This window comes from Olea europaea, unplaced genomic scaffold (assembly GCF_002742605.1).
Source record: "Olea europaea var. sylvestris unplaced genomic scaffold, O_europaea_v1 scaffold940, whole genome shotgun sequence".
In the NCBI taxonomy this organism is placed as follows: Eukaryota; Viridiplantae; Streptophyta; class Magnoliopsida; order Lamiales; family Oleaceae; genus Olea; species Olea europaea.
This window is the reverse complement of record NW_019267893.1, coordinates 48,673-67,201: the sequence shown is the minus strand read 5'-3', so window position 1 is coordinate 67,201 and position 18,529 is coordinate 48,673. Positions and strand designations below refer to the sequence as shown.

At 33.5% G+C, this 18,529-nt stretch overlaps 1 long non-coding RNA gene across 1 annotated transcript; it reads right to left on the bottom strand.

Annotated features, from left to right (window-relative positions):
• Window positions 1–815: 815 nt before the first annotated feature.
• On the bottom strand, window positions 816–1,688 carry LOC111392575. Its single transcript, XR_002702278.1, has 2 exons — window positions 1,341–1,688; window positions 816–1,178 (listed from the first exon to the last, which is right to left on the bottom strand). It is a non-coding gene; the product is annotated as an uncharacterized LOC111392575 (long non-coding RNA).
• Window positions 1,689–18,529: the final 16,841 nt, after the last annotated feature.

The following is an 18,529-nucleotide window of genomic DNA, read 5'->3' as shown; positions in this document are numbered from 1 at the left end:
CCCTCGACATGGACACTAAGGTATTGCCATTTGTGAAGTTTAGAGGTTCCAAGGATCTTCCAAACATGAGCGAAGGTAAATAATTTCCAATTTTATTAGTTCTCCTTTTGGAATTGTCACTAATGGATGATAAGTTTTCTTGAAGGTCCTTTGACACCAAGGTAGTGATTTGTTGGACGAATTAATGTAAAACAACCTCTTGGATGAAGACGTGACTCGGTATAATTTTCTTAGTCGGTATCGGCCAAATGATTGTACTAAAAAGTCAACACCTCAATCAAAACGACCCGACCCTAAAACCATTTGGGTCATTGGAAGCAACTTAGTCCTGCTCATGGCCCATTCCCCTCTTCTTGGGCGACTTATAAATGTCGGCTCACTTAGTGATATACCTAATTCACTTATTTACCTATATTGGGCTTGGCACATTACTGTACCCTAATGGATCCTTATATTGTTGTCCCCTCTTTTCTTTGTTTTGCGTGACCGGGTGTTAATTTTGTTTCTCCGTCGTTGAGTAAAAATGGCTGCCTTCTCTGTGATTTGCACTTCCCATTTTCTTCCTTCCCTTCTGCTTTCATGGCTGTGATTACACTCCTCTTTGTGTGTCTTCCATTGGCAAGCCAAAGCAACTGAAGAGGAGTGGTTAAGAGGTTTTGGGGTTGGTTTTCCTGAGGATGTCGATTGGTTGGATCTATACTGAGCCCGGAGAAGTCATTGGGGTCAAATCTTCCGCGACAAATTGGAATATGTTTACGCCGGTAAGGGGCTTGTATATATGTTGTATTAACAACAATTATCAGAATTCAGTACAGTAACAAGTAACAACAACAAACTTCTTTTCTACTGTGATTTGGAACAAGGATAGGTGCATATATATATATAATAGATTAAAAATAAAATTTTCAGGATAAAATGTGATTCATTTCCTTTCTGATTTCTTGGTCATTCTTATTCCTTCTGTACTATCACACCAAAGGATTAAACTTACAGCAGAAGTTTCAAAACAAGCTCATATAAAGTTCAATAACATATGGTTTACTGTATCCAGCATCTTTGACTTGATTATTGTAGACGCAGGCCGATAATTTCTCATGGTGGAGGTGGACAAATGATACCCTTGGGACCATGTGGCGATTTCCTTCCACAAACACCACCGTCAGTATTCCATGATTCATCTACAATCACAAAAAGAGGCAAGACGAAAAAGAAATAAGCATCGATGAAAAGTCTCGACCCAAGAATTGAGTACCCCACTTTTAAGTAATTCATATCATAATGCAGGGAAAAGATGGAATGGCCTTTATTTTTTCAAATCGTGTAGAATGAATGAGAAGTACAAAGTAGTTTGGATCTGCCACTGGTCTGGAACTGGAACTCAAGGGTTGTGGTCCTTGCAGGTGTTCCAAGTTCAAAGAAACTAGCAAAGATTAAGAAGAAAGAAAACAAGAGTGGAAGAAAATTGATACGATTTTTCTTTAACATCTTCTTTGAAAATAATAAAACGGTTGGCTGTTAGAGTGAGTAATAATGCCGTTGATACAATTGCATTATATAGTAGCTTTGCAATTACAATTTGCAAGAAGAACTGACTTTTAGTGTGACAAGGCAAGAAATAAATATGGTACACAAAATTTGGGAGACCATAGGATTTCATCTGTGATTTTTACTCTTTTGCTGATCATGGGCTTAATATTTGTTTATTGTTATTTACTTGATTTTTTATTCACGCATTATGACTATTAAAAATTCTTGACAAAATTTGGGAGACCATTGAAGTCTTCCAAGTGGGGCATTTGCATTGATTGTCAATTTTGAATTTTCTTCCAGACTTGCAAGTCTTGGTCATGCAATAATGTGATTGATAAAAACCAAAAATTCCAAATCACTTTTGACTCTCTACTGACCTTTCTACTAACTGACAAGTGTGCTTTGAATGCTAATTCGGGCTTATAAATTTAATTATATTTGTAAATTGAGTGAATTTCTACATATTATAATTGTAAGTAAAATCCAAACTAGAATGTATTTGGAGCAAAAAGGAAGATTTTGAATCTAACTAGAGTTGGTTCGAGCAGTTAAAGACTATATGGATTGCACGAGGAGCTTTAAGAGAAAAATCAGAGGGATGTGGCAAGTTTCAAGAGTGAAATTCAACTTATTGAAAGTTTGGGAACTAGTTGGATATTTTTAAAACTTGAGAGGACCTATTTTAGATGATTATGGAGGTTTGGGACCATCGTGGATGCTTTTGAAATTTGCAAGATCAATACAGAAGATTTGATTAAAATGATCAAATTTGTACGAAAAACTTGGATTAGGAACCAAAGTATAAAAAGTTGATAGTTGCCAGACTTCTTCCAGAGTCAATTTTTTAGCAGCAAATAGGAAGTTAATGATTTTCTTCTCTTTTTTTTTTTTTTTTTTTTAATAACTCAAAACTTGGACCCGTTTTACGATTTTATGAGTTGAACCCTTGAGATATGACGCCATGTTCCTTTAGTATCATGGGATTAACCCGATTGCACTTTGCAAACCGAGGTTGCAAGTTATTAGCAGACCACAACCACTATATTTGGGTTGTTTACCATGGTTCGCTCATGGTATGCAAACCGTGGCCTGACCATGGCCTATCCGGGGGAGAAATTCAAGTTTTGTAAATTTCATTTTCCTAGTATTTTGGTCCTTTTTAGGCTGCCGGAGAACTAATAAAGATCTATATTAGGTCAAACAAAGTAGAAAACACATGGTTACACATTATACACACACGAGAAGAATAGAAGATACAATGGAGTAGAGAGAAAAAAACAAACAAACAAACAAACAAACAAATTAGGTTTCAAGAACGTGGCGTGAAGATGGTGAAATCTTAGTTCAAGAATATAATCTCTCTCTTTTTCCTTTAAATCCGATGATGTACTCCAAAACCTTTTTGTGTTCTTCATCCATTAACGATATATAACTAAATCAATAGTCGAGACAAACGATGTAACTTAGTTTTGAACATTTTATTTCAATTATCAAGATTCTCATATTTAAATGTTTCATGTATTGATTTTACTAATATTCTTCATGCTTTGAAATATTGACCAATATTTCATCGATTTGTGAATTGATAACAAGCTGAGAGGCAAGTTATAGTTAGATCACATAGTAAAATCCAATCATTGATAAAACTTATAGACACATTTTGGTTATTGTTGCGTTTTTAATTAATTAAATTCCAAGATGATTTAGTTGCGTTTATTGTAGGCTTATATGAATTCTCATAGAGAAATAGTAAGTTGACCCAAGATTCTATTTTGAACTCTGGACACAGTAAATTGATTTAATTGTTTAATTAGTAAATTCAACCCAATACAACTTTAAGAATTGAACTTGAGCAGCAAAATTACAGGGAATGCTACGGTGAAATTGTAAGTCGCAATATTTTAACCATCATATTTGATCTTTTATTTGTTCTTATTTTCCTTGGTTAATAGTAGATTAATCAGAATATTGTCATCAACTTTTGCTTTATTCAAATAGGAGTTATAAATAGTTAAATTTGACATCTAAACAAAAGGACGCATATACACCAGCCTTTTGAAACAATAGCAACTAAATTATTCGTTTTACAATCGTAGAATGAATGAGAAGTAAATGGGAAAGATGTGATGCACTTACCAAGTAGTTTTGATCTGCCATTGTACTGGAACTCAAGAATTGTGGTCAGTGGTGAATCCAAGATTTTTAGTCAGCATGGGCGGTCGTCGATCGTCGATTGTCAGCCACAATAAAGTATTAAAAGCCCGTTTGGTGTCCTTTTTTTAGCAAAAAATGCATTTTGAAATAGTGATTTCATGGAGAATATATGGTTAAAAATAAGGAAAAGTTTTGAATTTGTGTGTAATATTATTTTATTGAAGAATGTATAGTTAAAAATAAGATAGATAAAAATATATTTTAAAATAAATGAAAATAAAACAAAGCCTAAAATTTAAATATAACAATTATTTTGTTCATATTGAACATATATAATTTTGTTATAAGAATAAATGGTATTCACCAAATGACATTGTTGCCAAGTTTTGTATAAATTAAAGGAAGAGCACGATTTCGAATATTTATAATTTCATTAAACCTATATATTATTTTGTTCAATTCAATGTTAAAAGTAAAGGATGCCAGAGTGGTAAGGCTTTTAATATTCAGAGCAGGGGCTCATGGGTTCAAATCTTATCTAACTCCTTCCTATTGCATTAATTTTGGTAAAAATTGTGAAACTAAAAAAAAATCGCAAAATTGGTTGTGAAGGGATTCGAGCCTGAGACTTGTAAAACGTAAATGTAAGGAAGGTCTAACCATTTTAGCCAAATGGGGCTCTTGAAAGAAAGGAGAATTATAAGCTAAAAATGTAAGGTCTAACCATTTTAGCTTATATCAGTAATATAAGCTAAAAATTTATCTATTGTCAACCAAAAAAAAAGAAAAAGGAAAAAGAAAAAAAACGCTCCCGACTGATTCAGCAAGCGCGATCGCGGGGCCCACCAAGTGCTGGATCTGCCACACTTGTGGTCTTTGCAGGTATTCCAAGTCGAAAGAAACTAGCAAAGATTAAGAAGAAAGAAAACAAGAGTGGAAGACAGTTGACATGATTTTTTCATTATCTTCTTCGAAAATAATAAAATGGTTGGCTGTTGAAGTGAATGATAATGCCGTTGATAGAATTGCATTACATACCAGACTTGCAAATACAAATTGCAATAAAAAATTAAAAATAAAACTTTAATATGACAAGGCATGAAAGAAATATGGTACACAAAATTATGGGAGACAATTGGATTTCATCTATGATTTTTCACTCTTCTGCTTATCACGGGCTCAAAATTTGTTTTTTATTGTTATTTACTTGAATTTTTGTTCACATGTGTTTTTTTATTTTGAATCCCAAATTTTTGGCTTTTTCAAAAACTACCCTCCAATTTCTGGTGTCTGCATGCCGACACGGATGGGTTTCAAAAAGTACATAGTAGTAAAATGGAATTGTGCAATTGAGGACAAAATTGAAAAATCAATTTATTGACCGACTGTCAATACATTGAATGGAGTTATTACCTGTCAGATGGTGCAGAAATTTTTCATGAATATTGCACTGTTTAAGAAAGTGAAAACTCTTCGTAAAACAGGGGCTAAAGTCTTCCATTTTGGGCAATTGCATTGATGGTCAATTTTGAATTTTCTTGCATATTTGCAAGTCTTTGTCATACAAAAATGTTATTTGATAAAAACCAAAAATTCTAAACCGTGTTCCACACTCTACTAACTTTTTTACTAACTGATAAGTGCGTTTTGACCATTAATTCGGGCTTACAAATTTAATTATATATGTAAATTGAGCGAATTCCTACTTACATAAGTATAAATATTATAAGTGAAATCCAAACTTGAAGGTATTTGGAGCAACAATGAAGATTTTGAGTCTAATCGTGCTGGTTTGAGTAGTTAAAGACTAATTAGATTACATGAGATTGATAGGAAGCTTTATAGCGCAATCGGCTGGAATTTGCAAGTTTCGAAAATGAAATTTAACTTATCGAAAGAATGCGGACTAATTTGCAAAATTTTTAAAATTGAGAGGACCAATAATAGGAATATGGAGGTTTGGGACGTCGTGGATGGTTTTGACACCTGATTTACAATTTATCAATTGAACACCTGATGTACGTTGTGCACTCCTTGAGTATCATAGGATAAACCCTAACACGATTTTTGAGGGAGAAATTCAAGGTTTTTATTGTAGTCTCTGGTATTTTGGTCCTTTTTAGGCGGTTGGAGCATTATATAAAGATCTATTCTAGGTAAAATAAAGGGAGAAGAACACGGTACGTACACGAGAAAAGAAGAGAAAATACAAGGGAGAAGAAAAAAAAATTAGGATTTTAAAAAGGTGGCATGAAGAAGGTGAATTATTAGTGCAAGAATATTATCTTTTTCTCGTTTTTCCTTATGATGTACTCCAAAATCTTTTTGTACTTTTCATCCATATGATGTATAACCAAACCAGTAGTTGGGACGATGATGTAACTTAGTTTTGAACATATGTTTTTAATTCTCAAGATTCGTATTCTATTGTTTCATATATTTATTTTACTTCTATTCTTCCAATATTTCATTGATTTGTGAACTAGTAACAAAGTAAGAGGTGACTTATCATTAGATTGTGTAGTAAACTCCAATGATTGGATAAAAGCTATAGATACTTTTTTATTATTCTTGCAGTCTTTAATTGAATTCCTAGATGATTTAATGTGTTTAATGTAGGCTTATTCAAATTTACATAGAGAAATAGTAAGTTGACTCAGCTGGATAGAATTGATTTGAACTCAAGAAAGGTAAATTGATTTAATCAATGGCTTAGATCGAGTACAACCTAGGAATTGAACTTGAGCAACGAAATTAAAGGGAATAACTACTGTGAATTGTGAGTCGAAACGTTTTAACCATCATATTTGTTCATTTGATTGCTTTTATTTTTCTTAGTTAATATTAGTTTAATCAAATCTTGTCATCAATGTTTGCTTTATTCAAATAGAGGTCATGAATAATTAAATTAATTATTAAATAGTTAACCCTCATGGAAACAATAATCCTATATACTCTTAAGTCCACTTTACTAGTTTAATTGGCATCGTATACTTGCAATTAACACATAACAAATTTTTGGTACCGTTGCTGCAGCTTATCTATTTATTTTTCATGGTTTCATTTTCGGTAAGGGAACGAATAGAGGCAAGAGATCAGCAACAATATAAGATGAGAAATCTCGATATTGATGATGGAAATATTCTTGTGGAAGATGTCTTTGCTATGGGATATGATCCACATGCAGATATTGATGAATGTGATATGCTTGTTGAAGATTTCTATGCCATGCAATAAGCAAATATGGAGGATATGATCCGAGTGCACAAATTGATGAAGGCGATATGCTTATGGGAGATTTTTTTCATCATGCAATGATTTATTATGACAAGATATGATGAACATGTGGCAATTGAAGAGGTTGACGTGCTCATGGAACTATTTTCACAGAATTGGAAATTAATGAGGATGACTTGCATGTAGAATTATTTTTCCCACCAGTCATAAGCAAATATGACTTGCTCTTAGGCGAAGCATGGAAATCACCTCTACCAGGCTTCCAACAATCACAACAAGAGAGCAAAACTTCTCGTGAAGAAGTTCATGTGCAATTGCCCTATATTTTGGATGATAGACCGATCATCCAACCTGAGGAAACATCGACTACAGAAGAAGTGCATGTGAACAGTAAGGAGTTGATCCTGAGGGAGCAAAATGAAGGTGTGGCATTTAATGAAGTTAGATTTACATGCAAACCTTATACTTCAATGTTTGCTTTAAAGCTAATTTTGTGATTAACGTCGATGAAGAAATTAAATAATATATAACTGAGTTCGAGATGGGTGATATAGGCAAATCAAATTGTTTTTTTAGAATGGTAAAGTCAAATTTTTTAGGGTAAATAAAAATGGTGTAAATCGACCAATGGAAATTAAGCAGGTCCTCCAAAGTCCTATTCAAAGTGTCGTAAAAATAGTGTTGCAAAAACTCAAGCTAGATACTATAAACCTAGCGCTCAACGGGAGGCCACCCATCCTCATATCCTTTTTTCTTATTTTATTTGCATTAGTTGCATTTAGAGTGGGTTTGCATTAGCATATAAAAAATAAAAATAATAAATAAAAATAAAAAAAAGATAGAATTTTGTTTTGATGTAAGTCTAGTCTAAGATCATTAATCAAATTATGCAAATCTTCAGAAATTAAGTTAGCTCAAACGTCTTCATGACTACAAACCTTATTTTATGAACCTAATCATTTTATAATTAATTATATTTTTATGTCACTTTTTAGGTATGAAGAAGATACTCTGCACAGCAAGTGAAGGAGGCTAAATGAAGACAAATGAACAAGTGCTAGAGGAGAGCATCGTCGTATTGCATGAGGAGTATAAGGGGCGGACCCAGACCTTTAGTATTGTGGGGTCAAAATTTTAAAAATAATTTTTTAATAAACAACATAATATCAATGAAAATAAGTTTATATGTATTTTGACACTTTGAAAACGTTGTATAATTACATCATTATTAATATTATTAAATAAATTTTGCAACTGTATAGTTTTGTTTATCATTTCATTGACAAATGCTAAGCTAACATTGACTAAATTAAATTGAATATAGAAATTAAATGAATTGAAATAAAATTCAAATTTAGTTCAGAAAGTAAATGAAATTCAAATTTAAAGCAAATATAATTCGAAAGTAATTCAAATTGCATTTAATCTGTAACGACCCTAAAAAATTTACGTCATATTTCATGTAAGACTTTCGAATGAAACGATATAAATTATATTGAAGAATTTATCGCGCATAAATAATAATTAATTGAATTTTTAAAAGAAAAAATGAGTTAGACGTCTTTTTTGAGGCGTACGTTTGATACATGTTTAACTATTTTTGATATCTGTTTGGACCATTCGATATGAAAACGATGTAGTTTTCGAAACAAATTTTTATACGGCATAGACGATTTGTGGATTCAAATAGCACATGATCGCAAACGATTTTTTTAAGTTAGGATATTATCGAAATTCTCAAAATACTAGTTTCAAACGCTCTACTTTAACATGTCATAACTTTTGCTATAATTGACCACTTCGCATGCCATTAATGACTAAAAAATTAGGCCATTACCACTTCGAAATGGTATTAAGAATGTAATATTTTGACTTTATTTGACATCCCGATGAGTGCATGAAAGTAGATTGTTAAAAAAAACAAAAACAAAAAAAAACAAAAAAAAAATCAGGGGCAAAATTTTGTGGGGTCATTTGACCCCACATGACCCCATGTGGGTCCGCCCCTGAGTGTTGTTATTGTTGACCTTGAAAAACGAAATGTATTTCAAGAGCCTACTGTAGAGTTTTCTTCAAAATTTTGGCAGGCTGTTCCTTATTTTTGGGAATTTTGGGTATTGGCATTAAAGTCAATTTGTTGGTAAGAAAGAGATTAGGATTCCGGTGCTTTTAAACCGAAAGTTTGGTCGATCAGTGGTGCTCTTTCAATCCACAAGAGCTTTGCCTTTCTCTTGTACTAGAGCCGAGAAGACACTGAGAGAAAATGAGGGTGCAGATCGCAAGTGCCAAAGTTCCAAGTTTCGAAGTCTAAAAATCAAGTTTAGTGCAAAGAGACTTACTTATAGGTGATTTTGGGAGCATATGTCATATTTATCCCGGATCCAAATCCTTTCTAGTCTTTTAAGTACATTAAACTCTCTCTGCAAGATACAATAAATGAAATATATCTCAACAAAATTCAAAGTCACATAAATGGCATATTTGAATCAATGCTACCTCTAAATATGAATCGCATCAAACTTTTTTGGATAATTATTGACTTGAATTAATTGGCTGTAATCATAACCTACTAATAGTTTGGCCAGGATTTTTTTTTTTTTTTTTTTTTTTTTTTTAGGACAAGGATGACAAGTCCATACCACTTGTTAGCTCGACCGGTTGGCTCGTGAAAACTTCACAATTCAAGCCCTTTTCACGTCGAGGTCTGAACTGTATTAAGCTTGGTCCCTAGAACTATGGGGCTTCGCTAGCCGATCCAAGGGCAGGCTCATGTTGTGCCCAAGTGTAAGAGAGATGAACAGGCTGACTCAGTTAATTGCCAGCTGCCACCCCTATCTTTTGACAATAAAAGTTCCTTAATTTTCTTTTTAAAGGTGCATCCCCCATCTTTTCTTCTGACCACCGATGTCCCCTAAATTTCTTTTTACGCAGCTTCGTCCAGTTCTCGAGTTAAATGTTTCATTAGTCACTAAATTTATGCTTTCGGCACGCTTTATTACTGAACTTCAAAATGCTTTTAAATAGTCATCGAACTTTAACATATAGCACTTCGTCACTCACTCCCCACGTTTCATTAGTCGTTTAACTTTTAAAATAATTTTTAGTGATTACTGGAATTTAACATGTTGCACTCCATCACTAACTCATTGTGTTCCATTAGTCACTGAACTTATACATCCGTCATGCTTGACTTTTTGAACTTTAAAATGCTTTCAAATGATTATTGAACTTTACTCACTGAATTCAACTTCTCAAAAATTGAAAATTTTGAAGTATAAAATACCATATACCAAGACGGCATCATTCTTTCTTCTTGAATTACTTTGTAACAACTCTAAAAATTATTTTTTGTTAGTCTTGATTAATATTATTGACTCTAACTAAAAAAATCCACTCTTTGTTTGAAATATAATTTTTTAATTTTCTTGATTTTGGTTTACTCTATCAATCGAAATAAAAAATAATTTTTCTATTTTATTTTCTCGACATAAAGGAAGATTATAATCTAAATTAAGATTTATGCCAATTTGAAGCTAACATTCTTCTATCCCTTGAACATAGCTTTTGATCACTAGAGAAATTATATCTTCTTGACCAATAGCAATATTCTCGTGTTAGATTAGAGTCCAATTATCTTTTCGATATTTATTTTATTTTATTTTTTTATCTAGATCGAATATCATAAAAAATAAACTTTACTTGAAAATATTATGAAGTTTAGTGACCACTTGAAAATATTTTAAAGTTTAGCGACTAAAGTGTGACGGACGTATAAGTTTAGTGATTTATGAAACTTGGTAAGTAAGTGATGAAGTATAACGTGTTAAAATTCAGTAATCACTCAAAAACATTTTAAGTTCAACGACATAAGAAACATGGTGAGTGAGTCATTCAAATGTATTTTAAAGTTAAGTGAGTAAAAGGTGACGGAGATATAATTTCAATGACTAATTAAACATTAAAGTCATAGTTCTCCACCTCATTCTAAGATCACAAAACTCGGAGTTTTCTTCAAATCTCTTCTCCTCCTCCCTCAAGGAGTGAGGGGGCCGCCCTCTGCAAACCGCCATCTGTGCGGTTTGCTCTCATCCTTTTCTCCTCTTACCTTTTTCCCTTGGTCTATTAGTTTCGTGTCTTTGACTGTGGATACCTAACCGAATTCGATAGGTTTGCTATTTGGTGGCAAATTATCTTTTCTCTTTTTCTCCAGACAATAGAAAGAAACTTTTGAATTTTTATAGAACTAGATTTAATTGAGGGAACTAAAAGAATCGATTTTTTGGTTTTCCTCTTTATGCAATTAATTATCTTAAGACTTAATTATCTAAGCCATATTACTAAGCTTTTATATCATCAAAGTATTGATTTTTATAGGTTAATTCTCTTCTGCTTTAGTATTGGACCCGTTTCTGCGTTCGGAAAAGAAAGGACAGAATTGGATAAAATATGCAATTGTGAGATCAAATCTCACAAAGTAGAAATTGAAGAGGGCAAGGAAGCACAATTGATAAACTCAAGGACTAAAATTGCAGGATTTGGAAGAACTGATGCCTTGATGAAAAATATTTCATTAATTGGGCCTTGGACAATTAGAAAAGGAATCAAATTTTTAAAGGGAGTTTGCTTTGTTTTTACAGGAAAAGCAGAGGGCAAATTGCTGGAAGAAATCAGAATGGGCTTTGAATAGACTTTGATTGAGACTCAAATTCAATTGGCATTGAACTCCTAAAGGTGGATGATTGGAATTTAAAAGGGGGAACGCACACAGCAGCAGAAGAAAAAATGATTCACACGCACAGGAAAGAGACAACGGAGAGACAGCAGCAACAATAGAAAATAATTCCAGAATGTTTGTGCGAAAAATTCAATTAATAATTTGTGCAAGAATTTTGGAAAATTAATCACGCTCCATTGATTTATTGGTTATGTCGTTTCACTTACTTATTTAATTCCGATATTATGAGTAGCTAAATGATTTTAGTGATAGGATTATGATGAAATTTGTATCATGAACCTTTAACTCATGATTTTATTATTATTTTTATTTTTTACATTCAAAGTATGTTTTCAATTATTGAATGATAAAAGTGTGTTTTCAATTATTGAATGATTAACGTGAATTTGTTTTTCTCTGCAATTATATGTGCAATGGTTGTATAAGTTTTGGTGCCTTGTTTTACCTTCGAAAGATTGAAAATAAATTAGACGTCGTGTCAATTGTCTTAGAGTTTGATAGTGAATAGAAATATACTACTATGCTCTACATGATCTTTAAGTATTCATAAATTCTTAATGTGATTTTATATATTCGCATCCGTCATAGAAGTATAGTTGGGTCAGGATAGGTTTAATTCTACTCAAGAGTAATTCTTAAACAATTTAGAAATATTGATCTTCATAATTGAATCGTGTTATCAAATTGTAAGGTTCAAAGTTAAAGTGGATCGATATAAGGAGATTCGAAATCCTAGTGCATTTTTCATCGTTATATTTTCATCAGACCTGTATTAATTACAATCTTGAGTCGATTTTCATTAAGTTAGGTCTTGTATTTTAATTATAATAGTTAGCGACGATTTAGGCTTCGAAATATCATAAGTTTCCATGGTTTCGATTAAGTCGAAGTTAATTTGGATTTGAACTAGTATAATCTCTGTGCGGAACCATTCCTACTTGTTGTCAATTTTATATCCGTAAGTGTATGGATTGTAACAAGTAATAAAGTGGACCCAAGAGTCTGGATTGTCGTTTCTACGAGAACTATACTTTAGCACTTAATTTAATTTCTCTCTAACTACTATTTGACAAAAAAAATAAAGATTTATATGATTTGATTTAAATTTAAATGCGTGAAATTATGTGGATGCAAACAAGATTGGTTTAGGGATTAAATAATGAACAAATATTAGGGCAGAATAGCTTCACATATTGATCACCTTTACATCTTAAATCAAGATTCATATCTAGGCCATGTTTGAGCCCCATTATTTTCTCATTAAAATGAAAAATATGACTGGTATCTATCACATCAAGCCATCATATTTGACTTTTTATCTCTTATGTGGGGCCCATAACGACTATATTTTTCATTCTCATTTTTACAATAATGTAGCTCAGATGGGGCCTAATATAGTGTTCAGTCGAATTCTCCATTTGTATTCAATTTACCCCTCTCGAATTCTCATTGAACTTATTTAACTAATTCAATTTCATATCTCTATACAAATCAATTTTAGTTAAACGAAACTTTTATTCTAGGAATTCACTTATGAACGCAATAATTAGTATCGGTATATCTACACATTATATCAATTTACCGGATTTTACTATATGGTCTAAATTCTTAACTCACCTCTCGATTCGAAAAAGATTCACAAAATCATCAAATTGGTGATCAATTAATTCAATGCATTAAACTTATAGTAAAGCCAAAACATGAAAGAGTAATGAACAAAAATCTTAATTAAAAGCCATAAAGGATCCTAGTGAGATTACATTATTCGCCCTAAAAAGAGAAATTTAGCTATTCATAATGAAAAAGAAAAAATAATAGATCATCATACAATTCATCATCGGATTTTTTAATACAGATGTAGAAGAAAAAAATCAATCTTGCACCAAAATATTATTCATTTTCTAATTACTGCTCGAAACAATGAATTTCTCGATGTGTCTCCTCCCTTGAATTCCTTCTTTGATTCTCAAATTGTGTTTGTTGCCTCTCAATGTGTGCAATCCTCTTCAAAAGTGTGAGAACATTGTATTTATATATGTCTTTTCCGTGTGTATTGGATTTTAAAACTAGCCAAACGTGAAACAGTTGCATCAGGGGCCGCTATTTTATGGGTGGCGCCACGGCGCCTCTCTCTATTTCTCCTCAATACCGTAGCGCTTTGAGCTTGGCACTACGGTGCCAAGGCACTGTTTTCCTCCCCTTTTTAATCCACAATTTTACTTTGCCCCTTTATCCACAATTTCTTTTCGATCCATGCTAACAGCTTTATTTGATGAACCTTTTCGTATCTTTTCCCATCTCAACAATCATATAAAACAGCATTAGCAAATATATTAAAAATGTTCAATACTAGCTAAATCTAGCTAACAATCAAGTTAAAATTGACTTAAACTCGTGAGTAAAACATACTCGTCAAATACCCCCAAACTTAACAGTTTGATAGTCCTCGAGCAAACACAAGAAAAAGACAAATAACTAAGACACAAACAACAATTCAGTTAGATGGCTTGCCTTTTAGCTTAGCATTGAGAACATCGTATCACATTCATGAATGGTTTCAAGATCATAATGCAAGAGCCAACCTTCCACCTGTTCCAAGCAAAATATTTGTGTGTTGTGTGAAGGGTCAAGTTTAACGCCGTATATTCACAAGTTGGTTCACTTCTCAATCCTCAGTGGTCAATTATTTCCTTCCTTCGCTTGTGAAATTTACATACCCCCGAACTTGTTTTCTTTTATTCTCTCACCATGGTGTAACTCTAAGGTTTAATCTTACTTATCAATTTCTCACACCACTCTAATTTGGTTTAGTTCAACCAGTGACATCAACAATTCATTTCATATGATGATTCTCCTTGATTATAAATGTTTCAACAATCTAATTTATACTAAGTGATTCAAACAAATTAGTAATCTAAGCCCTCAAGATCAATTCTTTTGCGCACTTGTATACCAACACTTTTTTCAGTTATTACCTCACCATTTTTTCTCTTCTTGACCTTTGTAGCGAATTGATAACTCCTTGGTTTTTGTATACCAAAGGGTACCAGGTTTTAAGAGACCCCTATGAATTTAATATCCTGAGTCAAAAAGATGTAGGCGTGAGGCATAGCTGAAGAAATGCAATAATTTTTTCTATAAAATGGAAGCAAAATTTATAGGGGTTAGATCTCTAGCATTTATTCATCATCAAGCTTATACCAGAAAGGTAAAGACAGACCACACAATCTTTTTACATGTACAGAATCACCACAGTCTTAAATTATTTCTTTCGTTGGTCAGAACGCCACCCCAAATTATTGATTATATAGTTAAAGGATGTTGTGAATCATGGTTTAAGAGATCAAGCACCTAAGTTGTCAATTTAGCCTATACATATGAATCCTCATGCTCTTATACAGCGCTAAACTTAATGCTCATGCATAAATATTATATTGCTTCATATAGATAGGTGAAAACTCAACTCAAGCATATAAATCCTCCACAATCCACAAACTAGCACGTGATCTCAAGTATATTCATCGTCACCCACCAACAATTTGACTCAAACAAGCATGAAAATAAATATAATTTTTTTGTCACATTCACACGAAATTAAATAATACTCACAGAATCATACTACTAAACAAAAAAACCGACAGCAATTAATCCTAATGATTTACTCCCCTAACTTAAAACATATATTGTCCCCAATATGAAAATAAATACAAATATGGGATAGGACTTCCCTGAAATCATCTGTGGATGTCATCGACATTGCCTTGGTGAGATGGATCTTGACAGCTGGATAAGATGGATATGTTGGCTATAGAGGGAATCACATGTGGAGGTAAGCGGAGGCCAACACTGAAAAGAACTTATTCTAGTATTAGAACTAAGTATACATGGAGTTTTGTAGCTGCTGATATTGATTATTCATGGAAGCCTGCAACTTATCCAATTGATGTTGAAGTCCATCATATCTTTCTTGATTCCTCGATTCCAACTCATTGTATCTTTAAGTCAGCTGCATCTACAAAGCCTCAATTTGAACCGTAATGTCATCATTCTGGAAACTAGCATACAGAGGGCCACTGGGTTGGACGGCTAGGCTTCTGTAACTCGTGGTGGGGCATTGACAAAGGACTGCTTGCTAGAGAATTGCTGGATAAGCTTCTTAGTCATGGTGAGCTTAGGGTGAACTCTCTTCTTAGCTCGAGAAATCACAATTCCTCTTTTCCTACATAGAGCATAAATCAAGGAAGGATAACCCAGACCAGCAGTTGTAGATTCTCTTAACCATGCCCACGTCAACGATTAGGTCAGGTTGAATAGCATAGTTTAACAGTGCCTGTTCCTTGGTCATCTCACTAACATTACTGGTAGGCAAAAGTTTACCGCATATGAACTAGTGCCAAGCCTTGCATTCAGGGAACATGCCCACAGCTAGAAAGTTGGTGACTTCAGAGCCTGATCTTTTCCATGTGATGTCTGGGGGGGCTAACTCTCGAATTATATCTATTGGATCGATTATCCCTTCTTCACATGAACTGGAAAGAATGTCCTCGTCAATATCCGACAATCCATAGAATCGATTAATTATAGTTCGGTCAAGACAGGCCCATTTTCCTCTGACGTACACCTTTAAATCCTAGTGTTCCTTAGCATTTGCATAAAATTCACACATCATTGGTATTAATCCCAATTGTGGTTGCCTCATAAACAACTCCCAATTTCTTCCCTCAATCTGTTCCTGCATATAAGATTCAAGATCATCAAAGCCCTACTCTAGAATAGAATTCATGTGAACTACCATGTCATGATAGTTGTTTTCTACTTCGTCACTCACAAATTTGCTGGTATCAAAGGAGCTTGATGAAGAGGCAAAAGACTTTGATTTCTTTTTTGGTGGCATTATATACTCTGTGATGTAAAATGAAATAAAGTGAATCGTCCAACAACTCAAAATTGGTCCACCCACCACTATAATTTGACTAAAACACTCGTCTCCCAGCAACTCAAATAATCTCCAATCACTCAATTCTCTACAAAGGTACTCATTCTTCGTTGTTATCATCCCTTGCACTTTATAGCTCGATTTCCATCTCCCGTCCATACGTAATGTATCCTTCAATTGGGTTTTTTTCCTACAGAATAAAAAGAAAATAGCACTACTTCAGCATAAATTATCAAAAGAACAAAAAATAAGAATCAAATAAAAGGTAGAGCTTGGGTTGCCTCCCAATGAGCACTTCTTTAAAGTCTAATTTGTGCCATGGTTATTTTGGAACAGCTAGTTCGAGGCTCTCTTTAGTGGTAGGAAACTCTGCTATGTAGTAATTGATGCATTGGCCATTAACGTTGAAATTTTTCTTTGTTGGATGGTGTAATTCAACTATGTTGTAAGGAAACACTTGTGCTACTGTGAAAGGTCTAGACCATTTGGATTTCAATTTTCCTGGAAAGAGTTTAAGCCTTGAGTAATACAAAGCACTTGATCTCCCACTCTGTAAATTTGTTGCTGAAGTTTTTATCGTGCTACTATTTTGTCATTTCTTTATAGATAGATGCATTTTCATAAGCTTCTTTCCTAAATTCTTCCAATTTATGCAATTGCAGAATCCTTGTTTCTCCAGCCTTCTCTAGGTCAATGTTCAATAGCTTCAATGCCCAATATGCTTTGTGCTCAAACTCAATTGGTAGGTGGCACACTTTCCCAAACACTGGTCTGTACGGGGACATTCCAATTGGTGTCTTGTATGCTGTGTGATATGCCTACAAAATGTTGTCCAATTTCTTTGACCAATCTTTCTGAGATGCATTTACAATAAGTTTCAAAATTCTCTTCAGTTGTCTATTAAAAGTTTCGACCTATCCATTTGTCCGGGGGTGGTAAGGAGTGGCAATTCAATTTTGTACCCCGTACTATAAAGTACCACCTGGAATAGCCAATTGCAAAAATGAGTCCCACCATCACTTATTATGGCTCTTGAGGATCCATATCAATTGAAGATATGTTTCTTTATAAACTCCACTGCCACTCTTGCATCATTCATGGGCAATGTCTATGCTTCCATCCATTCGGAGACGTAATCCACTACCACCAGGACATATAGATTATTATAGGACGACGAAAAAGGCCCCATAAAATCAACTCCCTATACATCAAATATTTTTATCTCCAAAATATTGTTTAGAGGCATCTCGTGATGGGTTGATATGTTACAAGTTTTTCACATTTATCACATGATTTACAGAAATTATGCCAGTCCTTAAATAGTGTTGGCTAAAAGAAACCGAACTGAAGCATCGTTGCTACTGTTTTAGTAGGGTCAAAGTGTCTTCCATAAGCTAATGCGTGAACCCTTGAAATGATAGGTTTCATCTCATCCTCCAATACACATCTTCTCATAATTTATTTCGCTTCTCTCTGTATAAATTTAGGTCATCCCAATAACAAAATTGAGCTTCATGTAGCTGCTTCTTCTTCTGATGGTATGTAAGGTCTGGATCCACATAGCCACTAGCTAAGTAATTGACAACATCTGCATACCACGTTGCTTTATCCAACTGCAATAATTGTTCGCCTAAAAATATCTCATTGACATCCACCTCATCTGACTCTTTTGACTGCTCTAACCTCGATAAGTGGTCTTTACCTAGTTTTCTATTCCTTTTTTATCACGAATCTCGATATTAAACTCTTACAGTAACAGAACCCGCTGAATCAACATGGGTTTTGCGTTCTTCTTCTCAAGCAAATACTTCAAAGCTGCATGGTTTATATAGACTATCACCTTTGAACCAATTAGATAAGAACAAAATTTGTCAAATGCAAAAACTACCGCTAGCATTTTCTTTTCAATTGTTGCATAGTTGATCTGAGCATCTGTC